The sequence below is a fragment of the Leptonychotes weddellii genome, chromosome 1 (assembly GCF_054177405.1).
Source record: "Leptonychotes weddellii isolate Sample4059 chromosome 1, ASM5417740v2, whole genome shotgun sequence".
Taxonomy (NCBI): Eukaryota; Metazoa; Chordata; class Mammalia; order Carnivora; family Phocidae; genus Leptonychotes; species Leptonychotes weddellii.
This window is the reverse complement of record NC_138369.1, coordinates 128,892,902-128,909,980: the sequence shown is the minus strand read 5'-3', so window position 1 is coordinate 128,909,980 and position 17,079 is coordinate 128,892,902. Positions and strand designations below refer to the sequence as shown.

At 44.8% G+C, this 17,079-nt stretch overlaps 1 protein-coding gene across 1 annotated transcript in view; it reads right to left on the bottom strand.

Moving 5' to 3' along the window:
• Positions 1-16,797, bottom strand: part of TNK2 (tyrosine kinase non receptor 2) — a 46,409-nt gene extending 29,612 nt beyond the window's left edge. Inside the window, exon 1 of the mRNA XM_081832214.1 lies at positions 16,378-16,797. The gene's annotated coding sequence lies outside the window, so the exon portion shown is untranslated. The remainder of the gene's footprint in view (positions 1-16,377) is intronic.
• Between the last annotated feature and the right edge of the window lie 282 nt (positions 16,798-17,079).

The following is a 17,079-nucleotide window of genomic DNA, read 5'->3' as shown; positions in this document are numbered from 1 at the left end:
CACCCCGATGTATAGCACCCTGATGTTTATAGCAATGTCCACAATAGCCAAACTATGGAAAGAGCCCACATGTTCATCGACAGATGAATGGATAAGGAAGATGACATATATATATATATATATATACACACACACACACACATATATATAATATATATATTATATATACAATGGAATATTACTCAGCCATCAAAAAAATGTAATCTTGCCATTTGCAACGATGTGGATGGAACTAGAGGGTATTATGCTAAGCAAAGTAAGTCAATCCGAGAAAGACAATTATCCTATGATCTCACTGATTTGTGGAATTTAAGAAAGAAAACAGAGGATCATAGGGGAAGAGAGGAAAAAATAAAACAAGATGAAATCAGAGAGGGAAACAAACCATAAGAGACTTTTTAAAAATTATTTTAAAGATTTTATTTATTTATTTGACAGAGAGAGAGACAGCGAGAGCAGGAACACAGGCAGGGGGAGTGGAAGAGGGAGAAGCAGGATTCCCGCCAAGCAGGGAGCCTGATGTGGGACTTGATCCCAGAACCTGGGATCATGACCTGAGCCGAAGCAGATGTTTAACGACTAAACCACCCAGGCACCCCAAGAGACTGTTAATCATGGGAAACAAACAGGGTTGCTGGAGGGGAGGGAGGTGGAGGGATGGGGTAACTGGGTGATGGACATTAAGGAGGGCACATGATATAATGAGCACTAGGTGTTATATAAGACTGATGAATCACTGACCTCTACCTGTGAAACTAATAATGCACTATAAGTTAATTAATTGAATTTAAATTTAAAAAAAGATACTTGCCCTTCCCTAGACACACTCCCTTTATTTTTTTTTTAAAGATTTTTATTTATTTATATGAGAGAGAGAGAGAGAGCACATGAGAGAGGGGAGGGTCATAGGGAGAAGCAGACTCCCCGCCAAGCAGGGAGCCCGATGCAGGACTCGATCCCGGGACTCCAGGATCATGACCTGAGCTGAAGGCAGTCGCTTAACCAACTGAGCCACCCAGGCGCCCCAACTCCCTTCTTTAAATGTCTCTGAGCTATTCTCTTTGTGATGGTCCTTCTCTTTGTCTACATGATGAACTCCTACACATCCCTCAAGACCCATGTCATCTCCTCTGTAAACTATTTCCTACCCCCAAATGGTTACTTTTACCATTCCTTCCATGTTATTGTTAAAATAATATTTGAAAACAGGAATGGTATAAACACATAATATAGTTAACCCTTGGACAACATGGGTTTGAATAAAATCCACTTATATGTGGATTTTTTTCGATAAATACAGTACGGTACTGGAAATGTTATTTTCTCTTCCTTATGATTTTTAATAACATTTTCTTTTCTCCAGCTTACTTTGTTGTAAGAATACAGTATATAATACACATAACATATAAAATATGTGCTGACTGCTGATGTTATTGGTTAAGTTTTCCAGCCAATAGTAGGCTATCAGTAGTTAAGTTTTTGGGGAGTCAAAAGTTATGTGCAGATTTTCAACTGTGCGAGAGGGGTCAGCAGCCCTAACCCCAACGTTGTGCAAGAGTCAACTATAGTATAGTACATGTGGAAAATAGCCAAATGAATTTAAAAATTTTTAATGATCCATCATGCTCTGATCCTTAATGGGTCACTATTCTTATAACAATCTGCAATCTGTATCAATACATAATTCTACTGAGAGAGTTCTATACACAAACCTCTACTGTGGTTTCTACCTTGTAAAGTAACCATCTGTTTTTATCTATCAACTTGAATGCAGAAGCTGGCAAGATACCTGGTCAAGAGAGTTTGCCGAAAGGGACTTCAAACCTGTAAGATGGACCCTGCAGAAAGGAGGGCTGCCCTACTTCCAGCAGATACCAGGACTAAGCCTCACTGCCTCCCCTGCCTCCGCCCGCCCTGGCTTTGCTCCCTCCCGGTATTTCTAATCCAGAAAAGCAAGCACCTTTGTGGAGAGAGGGGCTGCCAATCTCAGTACAGCCACTCCTGTCCCAGACCCATAAGCTGCTTTGCTCCCACAAAGCCGGTTCAGCACCAGGGACGAAACGGCCAGTCTCTCAGGCAGAGAGAGAGAGAGCCCGCAACCGGCCTGCTGCAGAAGGCTGCATTCTCACTGGACTCTGCAGGGAGAGCTGGAGTACACGACACGGAAACGTTGATGGGAAGGAAGTCCAGTGTGTCAGGCATCCCAGCCTCAGCAGGCGAGGGGGGGGCGGCGCGAGGGAGTGACAGGCTGGGAAGGCAGGGCACAGAAGCAGGGACCCAGATCAGATACAGGGACCTGCTATGCCTCATCTTCGACTACAGCAGAGAAGGAGGTATGACTTTCAGAGAAGAAAGGAAAGAATCTGACTAAACCCCACTGCACAGACCACACTGAACTCAACTCCTCCCCACACGTACCAACTTGGTGTTGAAGTATTCTGCAGCTGTTTCGTGCTCCAGCAGCTCAAGACTGGCCCGCCAACCTTGACACCCAGAGACAGGACCCTGAGAGCCCTACACATTCCTGGAGCTTTCCTCCCACCAACAGAAAACCAGAGGATAAATTCCAGCAGCTGCCCGGGCTTTGTGCACATGCACACCAGGCATGTCCTGGTGCCAGGGCTGGGATGCAGGGTTCTGCAGAGAGCTGCCTCTTGCCAATCCTCTGGCCCAGGCATCATCATCACAGCACCCACTGATGCAGTAACTCCCGGGAAGGGAAGGAGGAGGCAGTCCAGCTGCCGGCAGCCAGCCACTCCCAGAGCTCTTCCAGGGCTGGGCAGGGGCTGCTGGGCTGGTGCTCTGCCTGCTGGCTCAGGCCCCGCCCCACCCCCACCCCTTCAGCAAGACCCTAGAGCTGAAGAGGCCTATTGTTGAGCCCTGGAGGTGGGGTGGGGAAAGAAGCCAGAGCTGTGACTGGTAGAGTCACATTCATTCTGCAAGAGGGACTGCTCATCCCCTCTGGACCACGTCCAGAACCAGAACCCCAGGAGCTAGCAACATCCAGTGCAGGACAGGCTACAGGGCCCAGGAAATGAAGGGTCTGAACCTGGGACTACTTCCCACCCACTATATCCTGCCTCTCCATTTTAGCAATAAGGAAACCCAGACCTTGAAAGGGGAAGGGACTTGCCTGGTCCAACGCACTTACAGACTATCATCCGGACTTGGGGGGAGATCAGCAGTTCAGAGCGGTGGTGATTCTTTTCTAGCCACAGACGGGCAGACACGCCAAGGTCAGGGACGAGTAGAGTAAAGGTAAGGGGCCAGGAGAGGAGACCCTGCCTTATCAAGAGACACAGCAATTAGGAGACAGGCAGAGACAGGAAGGACCCGGTGTTCTCACACCCAGCTGAGGCCCTTGGCTCCAGGTCTCCCAGGACGCACCGCTGCTGAAGGAAGAGACCAGGCCAAAACTCTCGCACCAATCCTCTCCTCAGTCACTCACTATGTATCTACAATGTGCTCACCCTGTGCTAGGCTTTCGGGGAAATAGGAAGGAGAAGTTACGGTCTGGGCCTTCAAGAAGACACTATGTACAGATTCTTTTTTTGTTTTTTTAATGGAAAGCAATGGGGTTTTTAATTAGTTAATTTGTCTGTTTGTTTATTTTTAGTAATCTCTATGCCCAATATGGGGCTCAAACTCAAGACCCTGAGATCAAGAGTCACAGGCTCGACCGACTGAGCCAGCCAGGTGCCCCTATGTGCAGGTTCTTTAAAAGCTTTGGGGCACCTGGGTGGCTCAGTCGTTAAGCATCTGCCTTCGGCTCAGGTCATGATCCCAGCGTCCTGGGATCGAGCCCCGCATCAGGCTCCCTGCTCCGCAGGAAGCCTGCTTCTCTCTCTCCCGCTCCCCCTGCTTGTGTTTCCTCTCTCGCTGTGTCTCTCCCTGTCAAATAAATAAATAAAATCTTAAAATAAATAAATAAATAAAAGCTTTATCTAGGGGCGCCTGGGTGGCTCAGTGGGTTAAGCACCTGACTCTTGATCTCAGCTCAGGTCTTGATCTAATTATTAATTAGATCTAATGATCTTGATCTAATTATTAATTAATTTAAAAACAAAAAAAGCTTTATCCTTTTTTTTTTTTTTGGTGGGCAGGAAAGCAGTTTATTGAGAGATAGTAAAGTTTATTGAGGGATAGAATACAAAGCTCCCAAAGAGGGAGGGGACCCGAGAGGGTCGCCCAAGCTTTATCTTCATTGACTGATTACAAATCTCCCCTTACTACCCTGCATTATCCTTGTTTTACAGATGAGAAAACGGAGGTTTGAAGAGGTGACCAGGGTAACGCAGAGAGTAAGAGAGAAAGCCAGGACTCAGCCCATATACAACTGCACACTGAATTTCTTGGCTCAGAGATGCGGGCCCACAGAGGGCAGAGCTGGAGTCCTATCATTAAATATATACTGAATGAATTCAGGGATTCTGTGAGGAAGTTTAAAGAGAGGATAGAGGTTCCAGGAAAAGACAGCAGACTGCACACATAGACATAATTCCACTCCTTCCTGAAACCCGACCAAAACTACAATTTTAAAAAGAGAAAAAAAAAATTTAAGAGAAATTTTTTGAATGGCAGAAGTCCCTAAGGATGGGAAGAACAGCAGAGGAAATGACCACAGCAAAACTGTGGAAGCTGGAAAGCAGCTGGGCCAGTGACAAGGGGTAGGAGAGCTGAGAAAAATCACAACCCCCAAGGTGAGAAGCACCTAACTGACCCCACGGAATCCTCAAACAGCCTGGGAAATGGAAGCCCCAAAAACCTCTACGAGAAGAAGAGGTGGCAGAGGGAAATGCTAAAAATATAGAGTATTACTTAAAAGCTATTTAAGAAGCAGTAAGACCACCTATACCCCTCCCCCCATACAAAGCTACTGGGTGACTGTCCCTCTACCAACCTGCAAAGGGCAGAGATTTCCCTATAGGGGTAATGGAACGTCTGGACTGGCACAGTGGGCCTGGTGGAGAATGAGGGGCAGGGGCGGGAGGGAGGGGTATGTGTGTGCTACACATCCCAAACAAGGAAAGTTCGCAGAGATGGTGAGATCCTGGTCCCCTTCACCACTTGCTCCTGGAACATGGAGCCAGGCTTCTACCTCTCGGCAGCAGACAAGAGTGTCTCTTCTGGTGACTCTGACCAAGCTGAGGAAGGCAGAAAGATACCAACACCAGGAGTTCCCAACAAATGGCCCATCCAGGTCACCACACAAAGAAGCTCCACCAACAAGACCATCCAGTGCTGTAGCTTCCCACCCTTAGCTGAGAGCAGACAACACAAAATTACCAGACACCAGGGCAAGCCTCTAACATGGAAGAGAGAGAGCAAAATACACAAGAAAAAGTGACCAAGAGGAAACAGACTACGCAGGAGAAGAAAATTTCAGACTTCAAACTTTAATGCAGATTCAGATTCCATGGATATGGGGTGGGACCTAAGATTCTCCATTTCTAACAAGCTCCTAAGTGACATATGTTTTGGTCCAGTAGACCACACTCTGGGAAGCAAGGGTCTTCTGGAGTTATTATTTGCACTGGCTACGCATTAAAATCACTTGAAGCTAGCAGAGTGTCCATGTGGAAGCCCCACCCACTGAGCTTCTAATCAACTTGGCCTAGGTGAGACTGAGGCATCATATCTTAAAGTCTCTTCAGATGAATCCAGACGGGGAGTTGAGAGCCACTGCTCTGGAGAAAGCCTGTAATTGTGCCAATCATTTGACTTAGCCAGAACAGTCCTGTTCGCACATATTCTCTCCCATTGTTGACACTGACCACTCTTTCTGAAGGTCCTTTTCACCATGGCCATGAGCATCAGTTTATAGGGCGACTTATTATACCGACGATGCTTCTCAATTCTGTGTAAGTCCCGTTAATGCCAGTGGATGGAGAAATCATTCTACTGAATTCCCAAGAAATTCATTCTGAGAATGTTCTCCTGATTAGATTCTCACACTTCTCCTAACCTTCCTAATATCTTTCTTACTTTGGACCTTAAAACGTTCAGGTTAAGCCCTTTTAGGGAGGAGTTTTTTGTTTGTTTTAGTGAAATGTGGGTATTTCCCTAATCAAAAATCCTAATCCATTCTCCCAATGTTCCTATTACTAAAGTTGAATTTAGTAGTTTTGTGTCTATCTCATGCATGCCACACATGGGATAAAGTATCAATAGACATTTACTGCTATCAAAATAGCTAAAATTACAATAGAAGGGATGGAGGATAAAGTTCAGGTCTTCCACAATAAAGAGCAAAAGACATAAAGATGGAAAACAGAAGAGAAAGAAATAAGAAAACCAGATGATCAGTATAAGAAGGTCCAACATCTAAACAAAAGGAGTACAGGGGAGAGCAGGGAAGGATGGAAATGACCAAAATAAAACAAGAAAACTTCCCAGACCTGAAATACAAGTTGCCAAATTAAAAGGGTTCACTGAACATACAGTGCAAGATGAAAACAGACCCACAATGAGCTACATAATTAGGAAATCATTAGGAAACAGAATACTGGAGATAAAGAGTATCTCCAGTATCCAGTATCCAGTATCCAGATCCATATCCATATGGATCCAGTATCCATATCTCCAATATCCAGTATCCAGAATACTGGAGATAAGAGAAGATCCTACACACTCCTGGGAAAGGGAGAGGGTACGACACAGGTCCCACAGAGGATGTAGAGTGACTTTAGACTTCAGTGTTAACTCTAAAACCTAAATGCAATATCCTCAAGATGCCAAAGGAAGGCAATTTCCAACCTAGATCTTTATATTCAGTTGACTGAGTATCAGGCTGGCAAGGTCTCCAAATAATCTCCTGCCCATATACCCTCATCTCAGGAAGATACTAAAGGACAGGCTCTACCAAAACCAGACAGTAAACCAACAAAGAGGAAGACATGGACACAGGTGATCCAACACAGAAAAGCAGTGAAGGAGATGCCCAGGATGCTGAAAGGAGGTCCCAGGAGGATAGCTAAGCATCTGTGATAGACAGCAACCAGACCATGCTGCTGCAGGGCACAAGGCTCTGACGGAGACTTCTTCAGAAAGATCCATTCAATAGAACACCTAATGGAATTGACATCTTGAGGAATTTAGACAGCTACTGGAATTTGGCTAATTGAAAGGTGCATAGAAGCCTAAGCAAACAAACAAAAGCAACTCCAGGGAGAACAAAAAGGTGTGCAGGAAAGGAAAAGTCATCACAATTTACTACACCGTAACAATGTGAACACAGACAGGAGACTGAAGGAAAAATGAGATACTTCAAGAGTGGACAGACTGAAAAAATGGGGAGGGTGGAAGGGTGGCAGTGAGGGAAATAAACTCAAATTCTCATCTTTGGCCAAGATGGGATAACAAGGCTCAGATTCACCCTCCTGACTGCAAGAAAAAAATGGACAAAATATACAAAATGGTTTTGAAGACACCAGATATCAGGAAACAAAAGAAAGTGATACGTATAACAAAAGAGGTCAGCCCTGTGGTTGAGTTTTCAGGCTACAGCACAGAGAAGGGAACCAGTCAGATCCCAAAAGACTCCATGAGTTGAGGAGATGGAGCTGAGAGTCTGGGGAGTCTCAAGGGGCCAGAGTTCACAGAGCAGAGCATCAGAGACAAGAGAGTAGCACAGAAGGCTGTAAGGGGACCCCCTTAAGTATTTAGCTAAATACTAATCATCACATGAATGTGCAGAAATTACCCAAGGCTGAGGAAAATAACTACCCGAAACAACTAGAAGTAACAATGCCTGGTACTCACTAGGCTGGGAAAAGTGCCTGTTTCCACCAGCCAAACTGGAAAAGCTAGGCATTGGGTAGAATTCACAGATGGGTCTTGCCTCAGCAGGAGAATCAGTAGCCCGAGATTGAGCATAGCTCTGGTCCTACCTAACAAGTCTTAAAAACAAGACATAAGATAATGAAACTGTTTCCAAGTCACTGCATCCTAGAATAAAGCTCAAGAATAATTACAGGAATACAAAAGTACCCAGCAACAAATCAGGTAAAATTTATATTGTCTGGCATCCAACAAAAAATTATTAGGCAGTCAAAAAAGCCAGGAACTATGATCCATAATGAGGAGATAAAGCAATTAAACAAAACCAGCCCAGAACTGACACATGTTAGAATTAGCAGACAAGGAAATTAAAATAATTAAACATTTAGAAATTATTACTATAAAACTATATTACTATTAAAATATTTATTTATTTAATTTTTTTTTTCCTTAAGTAGGCTCCACACCCAGCATGGAGCCCAACACAGGGCTTGAACTCATGACCTTCACATCAAGACCTGAGTTAAGATCAAGAGTCCAATGCTTAACTGACCGAGCTACCCAGGCACTCCTAAAAATATATTTCTAAAGAGAATATAATTGAACTTCTAGAATAAAAACTACTACATTGCATGAGGGGCGCCTGGGTGGCTCAACTGGTTAAGCGTCTGCCTTTGGCTCAGGTCATGATCCCAGGGTCCTGGGATTGAGCCCCACGTCAGGCTCTCTACTCAGCAGGGAGTCTGCTTCTCCCTCTTATTCTCCCTCTGTGCTCTCCCTCTCTCTCTCAAATAAATAAATAACTAACTACATTGCATGAGATGAAAAAATAAACTGAATGGAATTAAAGGCAGACTGGACACTGCAGACAAAAAACCTGGTGAATTTGAAGACACGGTAATAGAAACTATGGAGAGGAAAAATAAAATTCTTTTTTAAATAAACAAAGCATCAGTGAGCAATGGGACAATTTCAAGTGGCCTAACATTTGCATCATTGGAGTTCCCTGAGGAAAGGAGAAAGAGCTGCGAATAGAAACATATTTGAAGAATAACCAAAATATTTCCACATTTGACAAAGGGTATAAGCCCGCAGACTCAAAAAGTTCAATGAACTCCAAGCACAAGACACATGAAGAAAACTATACCAACACACCTCATAATCAAATTGTTCAAAATCAGTTATAAAGAGAAAATCTTAAAGTGTACCTAGGGAGGGCAAAGGAGATAGGTTATAGACAGAGAGCTAAGATAACAATAACAGCAGAGGGGGCGCCTGGCTGGCGCAGTTGGTGGAGCATGTGACTCTTGATCTCAGGGTCGTGAGTTCAAGCCCCACAATGGGCATAGAGCTTACTTAAAAAAAAAAAAAAGATGACAGCAAATTTCATACAGAAATGGAAATGAGAAGACAGTAGCACAACATTATTTAAGTACTGAAAGAATAAACTAATGACCTAGAATTCTAGTCCAATGGAAATATCTTAAAAAAAAAAAAAAAAAAGACTAGGGATGCCTGGATGGCTCAGTTGGTTAGGCCTCTGCCTTTGGTTCAGGTCATGATCCCAGGGTCCTGGGATCAAGCCCCACATCAGGTTTTCTGCTCAGCAGGGAGTCTGCTTCTCTCTCTGCCCTTCACCCTGCTCATGCTCTCTCACTCTCTCTCTCAAATAAATAAAATCTTTTTAAAAAAGTAAAATAAAGACTAAATAAGCTTTTTAAACATACAAAAGCTGAAAGAATTAACACCAGCAGACCTGCACTACCATAAAGTCCTTCAGACAGAAGAAAAATAATACCATATAGATATATGGATCTATGCAAAGAAATGAAGCACTGGAGGGGCGCCTGGGTGGCTCAGTCGGTTGAGCAACCAACTCTTGGTTTCCGTTCAGGTCATGATCTCAGGGTTGTGAGATCAAGTCCCAGGTCAGGCTCCACACTCAACACAGAGTCTGCTTGAGATTCTTTCCCCCTCCCTCGCCCTGTCCCCCCCCCAGCTCCTCCCCTTGCTCATGCTTTCTCTCTCTCTCTCTCTAAGTAAATAAATAAAATCTTAAAAAAGAAAAGGGGGAACCTGGGTGACTCAGTTGGTTAAGCATCTCCCTTTGGCTCAGGTCATGATCTCAGGGTCCTGGGATCAAGCCCAGCGTCAGGCTCTGCATTCAGCGGGTAGTCTGTTTCTCCCTCTCCCTCTGCCCCTCCTCCCCTCCTCCCACTTGTGCACACTCTCTAATAAATAAAATCTTAAAAAAAAAAAAAAAAAAAGAGGGGCGCCTAGGTGGCTCTGTCAGTTAATTGCCTGCCTTCAGCTCAGGTCATGATCTCAAGGTCTTGGGATTGAGCCCCACAACGGGCTCCCTGCTCAGCGGGGAGTCTGCTTCTCCCGCTCCCTCTGCTCCCTCCCCCACTCCTTCTCTCTCTCTCTCTCTCTCTCAAATAAATAATAAATAAATAAATCTTTTGAAAAAAAATGAAGCACTGGAAATAGCAACTACATGGGTAAAGTTAAGATGTTTTTATTATTTAATTACTTTAAAAGATAAATTGACTGTTTAAACAAAAATAAGACCAGTATAGTGTGGATTTACAACGTGTATAAGAGTAATTTTTGACAGTAATAGCATAAACAGAGGAAATAAAAATATAGGTTTTTTATACTATTATCTATTTACACTATTACTAATAAAAATATAGATATTTATACTTGAACAGACTATAAGATAAAGAAGTATAATACGAATCCCATAGACAGTATAAGAAAACTGTCCTCATAAACATAAATATACTCTTAACTATAGGAAACAAACTGAGGGTTGCTGGAGGGGAGGTGGGAGGGGGATGGAGTAACTGGGTGATGGGCATTAAAGAGGGCACATGATGTAGTGAGCACTGGGTATTATAGGCAACTGAAGAATTACTGAACTTTACATCTGAAACTAATGATACATTATATGTTAGCTAATTGAATTTAAATAAGATTTTTAAAAAGATGCAAAATTCTTAACAAATTCTTTAGCAAATAGAATCCAACAATACAGTTAAAGAATAATATACTATGATAGGGCGCCTGGGTGGCTCAGTTGGTTAAGCGACTGCCTTCAGCTCAGGTCATGATCCTGGAGTCCCGGGATTGAGTCCCGCATCGGGCTCCCTGCTCAGCAGGGAGTCTGCTTCTCCCTCTGATCCTCCCCCCTCTCATGCTCTCTCTATCTCATTCTCTCTCTCAAATAAATAAATAAAATCTTTAAAAAAAAAAAAAAAAGAATAATATACTATGACCAAGTAGAGTTTGTCCTCAGAATGCAAGGATGGTTTAACATTTGAAAACCAGTTTTAACAAATCAGTTAATTCAACATATTAACAAACTAAAAAAAAAATCCTACAGTCACAGGAAAAAAATATTTGACAAAAGCAAAATAGGAATAGAGGGAGCACAACCTGATAAAGACCATATATGAAAAACCTACAGCTAACATCATGCATAATGGTGAGAGACTGAATGTCTTCCCCCGAAAATCAGGAACAAGTAATCTCATCTTCTATTCAACCTTATACCAGAGGACATAGCCAGCGCAATCAGACAAGAACAAGAAATAATTATCAGGCATAAGGATCAGAAAGGAAGAAGTAAAACTGACTTTATTACAAATGACATGGCAGTCTATGTATAAAATCCAATGGAAGCTAAAAAAAAGCTACTAGAATACATTTAACAGGTGGTAGGATTCAAGGTCAATATACAAAAATCAGTTGTGTTTATATATACACTAACAACAAGCAACAGGAAATTGAAATTTAAAAACAATACCATTTTATAGCAGCATTACTGACAACAGCCAAAAGGTGAAAGCAACCACCAGTGGATGAATAGAGAAACAAAATGTGGTATATTCTTACAATGGATTATTATTCAGCCTTAAAAGAGAAGGAAATTCTAACACATGGCACAACATGGATGAACCCTGAGTACACTGTGTATGGTAAGTGAAAAAAGCCAGTCACCAAAGGACAAATACTGTATGATTCTATTCCTATGAGGTATTTAGAATAGTCAAATTCATAAAGATAAAGTACAACGTGGCTTCAAGGGCTGGGGTGGAGGGGGAATGGAGAGCTATTGTTTAATAGGTACAGAGTTTCAATTTTGCAAGATGAAAAAGTTCTGGAGATAGATGGCGGTCATAGTTGCACAACAATGTGAATGTACCTGACACTACTGAACTATATACCCTGAAAGATGCTTAAAATGGTGTATTTTACATTATATATATTTTACCACAATTAAAATAAAAAAGCCAAACACCATGTAAAAATACCATTTACAATAGCATAAAAAATACATAATACTTAAGTATATCTGACAAAAAATGTGAAAGATCTGTATACCTAAACTACAAAACATTGGTGAAATTCTTAAAAATCCAGATAAATACAGACATAAACATTGTTTATGGGTCTGAAGGTCAGATATTGCTAAGATAATGGACATCTCCCCAAATTCATCTATAGATCCAACGTAATCCTAACCAAAATCCTGGTGAGCTTTCTTGCAGAAATTACCAAATTGATTCTAAAATGCATATGAAAGTGCAAAGAATGTGGAGTAACTAAAAGAATTTTGAAAAGGAAGAACAAAGTTCAAGATCTTATTTCAAGATTTCCCATAATCTACGGTGATCAAGATAGTGTGGTACTAGGATAAAGACAGACAAATTGACCAATGGAACAAAAGAGAGTCCAGAATTACTTCTACACATATACAGACAATTGATTTTTGACAAAAGGTGCAAAGGCAATTCCACGGAAAGACAAGTCTTTTCAACAAATGGGGCTGGAATAGTTGGATCTCCACATGCAAAAAACTGAACTTCAATTCATACACCTTGCACCATATACAAGAATTAACCCCAAACGGCTCACAGACCTAAATGTAAAACCCATAACTATAAACCTTCTAGAAGTGGGCACCTGTGTGGCTCAGCCAGTAGAGCATGAGACTCTTGATCTTGGGACTGTGAGTTCAAGCCCCTACGCGGGGTGTAGAGATTACTTAAAAACAAAATCTTAAAAAATAATAATAAATAAAACTTCTAGAAGAAAAATAGGAGAAAACCATTGGCTTTGGCTTAGGCAAAGATTTCTTGGACATGACACCAAAAGCACAAACCATAGGGCGCCTGGGTGGCTCAGTCGTTAAGCGTCTGCCTTCGGCTCAGGTCATGATCCCAGGGTGCTGGGATCGAGTCCCGCATCGGGCTCCCTGCTCGGCAGGAGGCCTGCTTCTCCCTCTCCCACTCCCCCTGCTTGTGTTCCTGCCCTCGCTATCTCTCTCTCTCTGTCAAATAAATAAAATAAAATCTTAAAAAAAAAAAAAAAGCACAAGCCATAAAAGAACTAGTTGTTAAACTGGAGTTCATTAAAATTTAAAACTTCTGCTTGTCAAAAGACACTGTGAAAAGAATTAAAATGCAAGCCAAAGACTGGAAGGAAATATGTGCAATCAAACATCCAATCCCAACATATTCGATAAAAGGTTTGTATGCAGAATATATAAAGAACTTGCAAAACTGAATATGAAAAAAACCCCACAACTGAAAAATGGGTAAAGGATTTGTTTTTTCTTGTTTCGTTTTGTTTTTAAAAGATTTTTATTTATTTATTTATTTGACACAGAGAGAGAGCGCACAAGCAGGGGAAGGGGCAGAGGGAGAGGGACAAGCAGGGAGCCTGAAGCGGGGCTCAAACCCAGGGTCCTGGGATCATGACCTGAGCCAATGGCAGATGCTTAACGACTGGGCCATCCAGGCGCCCCTGGGTAAACAATCTGAACAGACACAGCACCAGATATACAAATGGAAAATTAGCACATGAAAAGATGCTCAGTAATACTAGTCATTAGCGAAATGCAAATTAAAATCACAGTGAGATAACCACTGCAGACCTATTAGAATGTCTAAAATTTTTTTTTTTTTAAGATTTTATTTATTTATTCATGAGAGACAGAGAGAGAGGCAGAGGGAGAAGCAGGCTCCCAAGGAGCAGGGAGCCCGATGTGGGACTCGATCCCAGGACCCTGGGATCATGACCTGAGCCGAAGGCAGACGCTTAACCATCTGAGCCACCCAGGTGCCCAGAATGTCTAAAATTAAAGAGATTGATCACACCAAGTGTTGGCAAAAAAGTGGACAAACTAGAACTTTCATCCACAATTGGCAGGTATGTAAAATAGTACAACCACTTTGGAAAACAGTCTGGCAATTTCCTTAGAAGTTAAATGTATCCCTACTGTATGACTCACAATTCCAGTCCTAAGGATTTACCCAAGAGAAATAAAATAAGATGTCCATAGAAAAACTTACACATATGTAAGTTTTATTTGTAATAACCAAAAACTAAAAACAACCCATCAACAGGAGAATGGATAGACTGTGGTATATACATATAATGGAATGCTACTCAGCAATCAAAATGAATGAGTTACTGAAATACACAACATGAATGAATCTCAAAATAATTATGCTGAGTGAAAAAAGCCAGGCAAAAAAAGAGCACACTCTGTCTGATTCCATTGACATAAAATTCTAGGTAATGTGGACTAACGTATAGTGACAGAAAGCAGACCAGTCTATTGCCTGGGCAAAAGGGATAGCAAAGGAGGGGCAGGATGAAGGAATTAGGAAGGGGCACAAAAAACTTCGGGAGGTTTGGGAATAATAGGAATGTTCATTATCTGGATTGTGGTGGTGGTTTCACGGATATACACATACGTTAAAACTTACAGTTTTAAGTATGTTCCATTCACTCTGTATCATTATACCTCAATAAAGCTGTCATTAAAAACAAAAAGAATAAACACTTCATTTTCCAGAATAAAGCACAGGGCAGGGGATAATCTTGGATTTAGGGACCAGAGGACAAGATCTGGGAGCACAGACACCTGCTCCCTGACATCTGCCAGCCAGGGCTCCCGAGAAAGAGGGCACCAGACAGCCGAAGAGGGGTCTGAGCCCTCTACACTCAGGACAGAGTAGGGAAAACCACGGCCCACGGCACAGAAACCGAAGCCCAGAGACAGTATCTTGCCCCAGGAGGTTACACAGCTAGGAAGTGGTCTAAACCCGGATCTGTCCAAGTGCTTCTCCTCATCTACCACAAATTCAAACAAGTTGACCTGAACTAGGATAAAGATATATGCTTGTGTGCATGTGTTTAGAACAGACAATTCTCTCCACTGAAGCCAGAGAGCCAGAACCAGTTTGGCCATCCCAGAAGAGCCAGGTACCATGGACACAGCAGCCGAACTTCCGGTGCATGAGTGTTTGGGGTGGCAGTGTGACAGGCAGGCGTGGGACGAAGCTGACAGTCGGTTTGGGGTTTGCATCAGGAGCAGACTAACCGGCTCCTCCAGCACAGTCCCAGCAGCCGCCTGCCTAAGGCTCTGCCGGGCAGCCACCACCACTACTCCCCCTGCCGGGACAAGAGAGAACTATCTGCAACCACACAGGTTCAGACAAGGGTCTGGGGGCCATTTGACTCAGAGACCACGCCTTTAGCTGGGTCAAAGATGGGACCCAGCGGAGGCCCGCAGCAACCCTGCACCCACCCCAACCTGAGGGCCAGAGAAGCAGGAATGCACACGGTGCCAGGTAAGAGGTGAACAACCCTAGGAGGATGAGGCCCACAAACTGGTCAACCAAGCCCCTCTGGGCCAGGAATGAGTAGGCCTGGCACCCAGGCCATGGGGCAGTCCACAAGAAGCCAAATGTAGTCCCCACCCCTGCAAGCCCCACCTCTAGGCTGGGCTAGGAGCTGGCCCTGGCCAGTACAGAACCCATGATGCCACAGCTGCCCCTCTGTCCACCTCCACGGGTGGGGCTGAGCTCTGGGCCACAGAGGATGCCCAGAGTCCAGCAGTACAGACCACGCCCTCCTCAACCACCCCTTTCAGGTTGGGGTCCTGAGAGCCCACAGCGAGAAGGCCTCACCAGCAGTTCTCTGGCCTTCTGCCCCTATTCATCCTTGGCCCTGGGCCCTGGGTTAGTAATCAGCTGTGACAAGAAGGTGTGATGGGAGCAGGTCAGGTTCTAGCTCAAGTTGCCAGCGGCCACACGCACATCTCAGATCACGTGGCAAACAGGGTTACTAGATAAGGTCCAGTTAATGCAACGCTGCCCCTTCCCTTTTATGGAATGTGTTTTGAGGACCTGAGAAAACCTGCGCTGACTGCACCATCCCAGCCCTGGCATGGAGGCACCCCATCAACAGGGGCAGACAGCTGGAGGGGTGGCTACCTCCTCTGCAACCTCAGCCTGGGGCTACCCGGCTCTTCCTTCTGCCCAGGCCTGGGAGCCGCCCAGATAGTCTCATCTCCAGTCTAGACGCTAAGGAAATGCCCCATCACTCCAGTTGGCATTTTTAGTAGTTGGGGGAGGGATCCTGTCTCGCTCTTGAAACTGCACTGCTTCCTCCCTCCCCAGGTTTAAACACAGGAGGGTTAACACCAGTAGTTTGGCGACCACCCTCTCCTGAAACAGGTGCAGCCCCCTGCTTCAAAACACACCAACTCCCGCTGCGAAGATAATTCCGTTTCCTTACCTGCTGCCTTCTGCTGCCTCCCTGCAGACAGTTTCCACGAGGTCCAGGCTGAGGTGGCAGAAGAGGATCCAGCAGGACAACACTGCCTGCTCTCGGGCAGTGGCTTCCAACGCTTCAATCCCCAAACCCCTACATCTTGAGCTCACCTCGGCCCTGGAGCGATCCTCGTGCCGGGCAGCCGGCCTGCAGGTTACCACCTCCTCCTCCGCCGGCGCCTCCGGATCCTGTGCCCCTCAGGGGGCCCCTCTCCCTCCCGGGTCGCCTTCTCGTCCAGGTATGTCTCCTGGACAGCCCGCACCACCTGTCCTTCCTGCACCCCAGGAAGCCAATTTGCTTCCTGCACCCCCAGGCGCCCCTCCCCCTCAGGCCCCTGGGGCCCCACAGGCCGGGCCCTCCCCGCTAGCTCGAGTCTCTCCCGGCGTGCTGGGGCCGCTCCCAGGACCACCGCCTCCCGCCTGAGGTGCCCACAGCTCTCCCAGTACTGCCCCCCCTGCTCCCCGGAACTTTGGAGCCCCTCCCCGCGCTCCCTGGAGCGGTCCCCGAACTCGGAGAGCGGCTCGGACTGCTGCAGCAGCCTGCGTGGGCTCCCCTCCCCCTGCTCCTGCACCCCGGCGCGGGCCTCCCCACGCTCCTGCACTGCGGGGCTGCCTCCCCCCTTCTCCTGGTGCTGCTTGCGGGGCCCCAGCCCCTCCTCCTGCACCA